This window comes from Hibiscus syriacus, unplaced genomic scaffold (assembly GCF_006381635.1).
Source record: "Hibiscus syriacus cultivar Baekdansim isolate YM2019G1 unplaced genomic scaffold, ASM638163v2 tig00000773_pilon, whole genome shotgun sequence".
Taxonomy (NCBI): Eukaryota; Viridiplantae; Streptophyta; class Magnoliopsida; order Malvales; family Malvaceae; genus Hibiscus; species Hibiscus syriacus.
In genome coordinates, this window is record NW_024061823.1 from 5,456 (window position 1) to 13,441 (window position 7,986).

Sequence of the window (7,986 nt, forward strand, 5' to 3'; positions counted from 1 at the left end):
TATATTATTATTAAATTAAAAATTCTAAATAATATTTATAAAATCAAAACAATCAAATAATTTTTGTGCAAATGAAATTATTAAATCATATTGTAGGTGGAAACATGAAACACTGTTAAAGTATCGATCCTTTTTATAAAAAGTATGGACACTTTCAATAAATAATGTAATAGGTAAATTTGCAATGCTATCGGTATAATATACCGGTTTACTTAAAATAGGTAAATATAAGCTACCTATACATATAAGCGCTACCTAGTATGTTATTGTACTTTATAATATTTCCGGTTAAATAATATAACATAACCGATCTAAATTTTAACCGGTCACTTGTTTAACCGATCACGCCGTATATTAGCCGTTTTTTAGGCGCCGCACCGCAGAACGACCCCCACAGTGTGAGTGTATAAGTAAACCAATGTTGGCATTAGCAAGATAAAGACCTGACTCCCGATTCTAATCTTAATCCCTTTCAACAATGGCCGCCACCGCCACTACTGCTTCCTTTAAGTCCTCACTTCCCTCTGTGCCGTCGATTCCTTCATCGGCGTCACTTGACTTCACTACCTCCGTTTTCCAGAAAGAAAAGATCTCTCTTGCCGGTCACGACGAGGTAAATTGATAACTTACCAAGTCATTTCAATCCTTTTTCATTGTTTTCTGGTGGTTAATTTTACGTGTATAGTGATTGATTTGGTTAATTGACAGTTCATAGTGAGAGGAGGGCGAAACCTGTTCCCTTTGTTGGATGATGCTTTCAAAGGAATCAAACAGATTGGAGTCATTGGTTGGGGTTCTCAGGTTATAATTTTACTACATTTCTCCCTTTGTAATTTGTATTTAAAAATGTTCATTCAAAATAGATTTCAAAAAATATTTCCAAAAAATGAATTATGTATTTAAAAAATAGATTTAAAAAATGATTTTGATTTACCTCATCTCCATTAATGCGGTTTGAAACATGGTTTTAGGGGCCAGCTCAAGCACAGAATCTGAGGGATTCTCTTGCAGAGGCAAAATCGGATATTGTTGTGAAGGTAAGCCTACAATCTAGTTTAATAACTATAAAGAAATTCCAACTTACTGCGTGCCTTTTGCATTTTTGATAATTGATAATTGATTTGACTGAATGTAAAGTAATTTGATGATTTGATAACAGATTGGCTTAAGGAAGGGCTCTCGCTCTTTGCTGAAGCCCGTGCTGCAGGATTCACTGAAGAGAATGGAACTCTGGGGGATATCTATGAAACTATTGCTGGAAGTGATCTCGTGTTATTGTTGATCTCCGACGCAGCGCAGGTAGCTAAGTTTCTCACATGTTTTCTATTTCATGCATTATAAAAGTTTGGTCATTGGTTACGGTTACATTGATTGATTGTAGATGATGTATACCCATACCAGACATCTCGCTGAGACCAGACTAGATTCACATGAAATTGTTTTCAAAACTATTAGATTGATTGTGATGCCCTGCAAATGCCAACACCCTACATGCATTATGATATACTCAGCACTTTCTGGTTTGTTCTTTGGAGGCATTACTTATTAAATTTTGTGATGGATAATTATGAAAAGGTCTTCTCCTACATGAAGCCAAATAGCATCCTTGGACTTTCCCATGGATTTCTTCTTGGTCATTTACAATCAATGGGGCTTGATTTTCCCAAGAACATCAGTGTAATTGCCGTCTGTCCTAAGGGGATGGGACCTTCTGTGAGGAGACTCTATGTTCAGGGAAAAGAGATAAATGGTGCTGGAATTAATGCTAGTTTTGCTGTCCACCAGGTTCTTTATCTCTCTATTCCTGTATTCCACTTATTGTCTGAATAATTGTTGAAACTCAACATTTTCGAAAAAGGCATCCTAAATGATAATGTCTAATTTGGAGCAGGATGTTGATGGTAGAGCTACAGATGTGGCCTTGGGATGGTCAGTTGCCCTTGGTTCTCCTTTTACATTTGTCACCACATTAGAGCAGGAGTACAAGAGTGACATTTTTGGGGAGAGGGGTGAGCTGTGAATTGTTTATGTTGTTTTTTCTTCCATGCATATTTGATATCATTTTGAACTCACAAGTGTGTCATTGTTTCCGCTTTCTGTAGGCGTCTTGCTAGGTGCTGTTCATGGAGTTGTGGAATGTTTGTTTAGAAGGTATGTTGAAAGTGGAATGGATGAAGAATTGGCTTACAAAAATACGGTGGAGTGCATAACAGGAATTGTATCAAAGACCATCTCAACAAGGTGATATCTGTTGCTTTGTTCTGCCCTCTCATTTCTTTGGAGTTCTTACTAATAGATCCCTATGGTGGCCTGCTTTTGTGTTTGTTTCCATAGGGCATGCTAGCTGTATACGACTCACTGCCTGATGACAAGAAAAAGCGGTTTGAGGAAGCTTACAGTGCATCATATTATCCCTGCATGGAAATCCTGTATGAGTGTTATGAGGATGTTGCAAGTGGAAGTGAGATTCGCAGTGTTGTTTTGGCTGGGCGTCGGTTTTATGTATGTTTGTAATGCTTGTCTCAGTTTGCTTAATTTTGGTTCATAGCAAAGAACAATCTCGCTTTATGGCTTATTAAGAAATGTTTTACAGGAAAAGGAGGGTCTGCCTGCCTTCCCAATGGGTAAAATTGATCAGACACGGATGTGGAAAGTTGGTGAGCGTGTCCGAGCAACCAGATCGAAAGATGATTTAGGTCCGCTTTGTCCATTCACTTCTGGGGTTTTCGTGGCCCTAATGATGGCCCAGGTATTCATTTCCAACGATAATTGAATGTAGTGCTGGTCTTTGTGACAAAGTACATCTTCCAAGAGTTTTGTTTCGTTTTCCTTCTCATACTTTATAATCCGAAAATCCAGATTGAGATCTTGAGGAAGAAGGGACACTCATACTCGGAAATCATCAATGAAAGTGTGATTGAAGCTGTTGATTCCTTGAACCCCTTCATGCATGCTCGAGGGGTGTCATTCATGGTTGATAATTGTTCCACAACTGCACGGTTGGGATCGAGGAAGTGGGCACCACGCTTCGATTACATCCTAACTCAGCAGGCATTTGTGGCGGTGGATGCAGGCGCTCCTATCAACCAGGACTGATGAGCAACTTCTTTTCTGATCCTGTTCATGAAGTTATCAAGTCTGCGCACAGTTTAGACCGACTGTTGATATATCGGTCCCCCAGATGCAGATTTTGTTCGCCCCGAATTGCGCCAATCTAATTAGAGTCAAGGAGTGGAGGTTTTTCCATGGTAAAACCTTGTCTAGTTTTTTCTATTTGCGAGAACGAGGAACCATCTTTGTTGATGTTTGATCTAATATATTCTGAAGGTGAACTTAAAATTTGACGTTTTTCTGTAATAAGCAAGCATGGCGCCATCAGTATTTGATAATGTCGTTCAGTTGAACTGAGTTAAAATAGGCTACTCGTGTGTCGAGTTCGGCAACAGCATAATATGAAGTTTTGTTTAGGGTAAAATTCAAGAATGATCACTTTTTATTTAGTTTTGTTTATTTTTGGTTATCAATTTTGAAAAAGTTATGTTTTGGTCATTTATATTACCCTTTTGAGTGTCCATTTTTGCATTTAAAAAGGGAATGAATGAATGTGTGTTTCCACCATGCATTTGGCAGCAATACCATCACATCTTTTTCCAATGAAATTTGTTATTGGTAAAGATGGAATTATATTTGTTCTTGTTCTTTCAATTTTTGCATTAAGTTGGTTGAGGTTGTGATGGTTTCTGGATTTCAACTTTTGTCTATAATCAATCAAAGAGCAGAATGTGTTTACATTACCCTTTACTTCATACAAATTTTCAATCTTTTTTTAACTTTTGCAATCAAATTTAAAAAGATAAAAAAGTACTAATACTGAATGTCAATACGGTTGACCACCTGAGCAGCTTATCCTCCTCCGCTTCGTCGGGAAAACTTGCTGGAAACCACCATCTGCGGCGGCTACATGCCACTCATCCAATGCCATCCCTTCCAACTCAAACGGTTGCATCCCACTACACCCATCATACAAGCATCCTTCCGGGAACCCACCAGTTCTACGACCCGGTTCCGGCTTGGGTTTCTGTCGACCAGCCCCGACCGGGACATTCCGAAGGGCTCCTCCTGCGGTCCAGTACCTTTGGCAACCTTTACAGAAATGTCTAGGCTGGTTAACGTTGTAGTTATTGAAGTAAAAAAATTTGATGTCCATGCTCTCGCATCTAAGGCATGGTATGACCTTGTCCCATGCAACGTGATCGTTGTTCCGAATAGCTTGATCCCTTGCCCTGCTTCTTGGGTAGTCATTACCCTTTAGATCGACAAAAAGATGATCAGACAAGACAGAACAGATCAGATTGGTGAGTTCCTTTGATTTGGGGTCATATTGTGTTTGAGGGTGGTGTTATATATATATATATATAAAGAGAGGTTAAAAGGAGAACTGGAGAAGTGAATGGAAATTGAAAGGGGGCATGCCAGTGGTGTTGGCATGTGAAGGGGATGAATGAAGTAGCCACCGCGGTGTTGGCATGTGAAGGGGGTGAATGAAGTAGCCACCGCCGACGTAAGAACATGATACACATAGACAAATATATGATTTTACATTAAGAATAGGTTTATAAAATTTTAGAGAAAATGAATTGATAAATTTTCAAGAGACAAATAAATTATGTCCGAAAAGTGGGTCCTAGTCTAGGTAGGTTTGCTTACAAAGTGTCAAATTGATTGAGAGTTTGCAGCATGGGTAAAGAGAGCAAGGGAATGGCGTCACTAATAACATGAAACGATAGGCCAAGTTAAGAACTTTGTGCTCTTAAGAGAATTTTCATTTTCTTTTTTACTTCACTGTGAGTTGGCTGCAATTGTGCTAAAATTCCATTCCAAAACATATTAATGGCAATTACAATTTTTTTCCTTAAAAAAACGTTCTATATATTTCAGATGTTTTAAAAAATTAGTAAGAAATTCAGCTAATCCTTCATTTCAAATAGATAACTTTATATTTTAGCGATATTAAATCATGAAAAATGAAAGTTTACAAAAGGACAGAAGAATGGATCATTAGAATTTATTTTATATGACAAAATGTCTAATATATTGTTTTTTAAATGAATTATTATTTGATTTATGATAAGAAAATAAAAGATTATAAATAGATTAAGAATATATATTACTTTTTTTTTATAATCACCGGTATCCGATCTATTGATCGACTAATCCGATTCGGATACTGCATAAGCAAGGGCAATTCTCCCAACTCAATTTACTCCATTCGTAATTACCATGATTCAAACCCTTAACCTTGCTTAAGGGTATCATTAAAATCGACTCCCAGGATCCAAGGGTAGCATTAAAATCGACTCCCGGGATCCAAGGGTTGTCCTCTCCTGGATCAAGCTTTTCAAGCCATTCCCAAAGGAATTTTCGAATCGATATCGCTGGACTCGCATAAACAATAGTCACGAAAATCTCCTTTGACAGCTCCTCACTCCTAATTTTAACATGCACATACTGGTTTGAGACATTGAGAAAATCAATCTACAATCATCTCTCCATAAGACTCAAATTCCACCACTGAAGCCCCTTGCTTCAACTCTGAAAGAGTTCTCGAAAACCCCAAATTTTTTATAATCCCATCTGCTCGATTGTCATTTACCCTCGTCTCAAGCAGAGCAACCAACGAGGGGTGATTATTATTAATAAAACTCCGAAAATGACGTCGATAATTGGAGCTTGCAATGTTATTGATATTTGATTATTCTTTGAAAAAAGGTATTCATTGATTGATTGTTTTTATTTATGGAAACCCACTTTTTATACAAGGGGTTTGAATTGCTTTTACACCGGCAATATCTTTTTCTTTTCCTTTTATTTTCCTGAGTTTTCTTAGGGTAAACTACTCGTATTCCTATTCAACTATTGTTCCTTTTCACTTTAGTCATTGATGTTTCGATTTTGTCAATCAGATTATCAAATTATTTAAATGATTCAATCAAGTCACTTGCCGTTAATTTTTGACTGAGGAGGTGACGTAGTGGTTAAAAAACTTGGTATAACTGCATATTTGATCATCAATATTTATACATTCTATCAATTTGGTTATAATTTTAATTCAATTTAATAAATTTAATCTCCCAGTTAGATAGTGGTACGTGTCACCACGTGATTGTTATTTTAATTCAATTTAATAAATTTAATTAGGTATAATCACGTGTTGATACATGTCACGATTTAATTGGGAGACTAAATTTATTAAACTGAATTAAAAGTATAACCAAATTGATAGAATGTATAAATATTGATTATCAAATATACAATATACTAAGTTTTTAACTGTCACGTCATTTCTTTTGTTAAAAGTTAACGACCATTGACTTGATTGAAGCATCTAAATGGTTAGGTGGTCTGATTGACAAAACCGAAACACCAACTACCAAAGTAAAAAGAGACAACAGTTGAGTAGTCATGCGAGTAGTTTACACTTGTTTTAATAATTGAAAAGTCTTATGGATGCTGCAAATTCTCCAATGCAACAGGCTTAAGAAGGAAGAGAGCTTATAAAATACATGCATATGAAATTCATGTATAGTCCGACATAAACAAAACTTTGCCACTCAAATATTCACATCGAAATCCAACATAAGCAAAACTCACATACTAACAATGTAAGAATAATATTATGTAAGATTTTTCACTTTACATTACTAACATCCTCAATTTACGAATTGATAGTTATGACTGAAAATTTCTTTCTTGCTTTAGTGTATCATTTGTTGGAAGATGTACACATGAAATAGATGTGTTTGTTTTATCAGTTTGTTTAGCTTTAAAGCAGGAAAAGATAAAAGTCTTGGATCTTGTTTTGTACAGAAAACCAACCCACATATACAAGAGCTATTAATGGAGGGGGGCATGTCTGAGAATTTGACTGCATGCCTTTGTCTTTTACCCATCAAACCACATAAGATCCTTTACAAGGAATCAATAATATCAGAAATGCCCCCTGAGATCAACTCATAGACACTGTTCTAAAAGTAAATCGATCCATTGAAAATAGTTGCGAAAACACAAACAATATATACATATCAACCCATTTTTGCCATTTCAATCAATGGTATGCAGAAAATGTCCATTTTTGGTGTTTTATTACCATTTATTCTTGCATTGAACTGCAAGATAAAAAAAAAAGCTGTCGTGAAAAGAGGGGGAAATAGTGAAATGGGTGAGTGTAAAATGACAAAATTAAGTGGTACAATATTATAAAGGTAGTGTCAAATTCGCAACAGCATGATGATACATAATTATTTCACTAGCATATAGTACTGAGGGGTTTCGGACCCACTTCACCCATCTATGTCTCTCCATTTTGCGTCAAAAACGATTCATATCCTTGATTTCATTTGTCCACTGTCTTCGATTTTCGTTTCCCCATGGATGAACAACGAATGAAGCATTATTATTGTCTTACTCCAAATACAAACCATCTCCACAAAGCAACTTACTGTATATAAAACTTTCGAAAGTGGCGAAGGTCTTAAAATGTTTTGGCATAAATCGACTTACTGAGGATTTGTGTTATCTCAAGTAGTCTCATATATGAGAGGACGGTATTAATGTTCAGATTTGACCACGTTTAATGATGCGATTTGTATTTATGATGTTTGTGGAATCGTCAATAATATCCCATAATTAAGAGACCATTTATATCTTTACCTTAAATTTAATGGTCTCTTCGATGGCCTAATATGATATCGTAGGTCCATCATTTATAGCGGATCGGATTTAAAATGTTATATCACAATTGTTGACGGTTTTGCTAGAGTCATCGACATGTGGACGTAAATTTGGTGGCAGAGGATGGAATTGAAGGAGAATGAAAATAATAAGGACCAAGTGAAAAATCACATTTTTGTCTAAAGAGAAGAAAAAAAGTGCATGATACATGTTAGAACAAGCACAAGCCAAGCAACTATAAGACACACATGTATG

The 7,986-nt window shown here is 36.2% G+C and overlaps 2 pseudogenes; one reads left to right on the forward strand and one right to left on the reverse strand.

Annotated features, from left to right (window-relative positions):
- Positions 1–446: 446 nt before the first annotated feature.
- Positions 447–3,344, forward strand: LOC120217883 (annotated as a pseudogene).
- A 509-nt stretch (positions 3,345–3,853) lies between these two features.
- Positions 3,854–4,302, reverse strand: LOC120217578 (annotated as a pseudogene).
- Between the last annotated feature and the right edge of the window lie 3,684 nt (positions 4,303–7,986).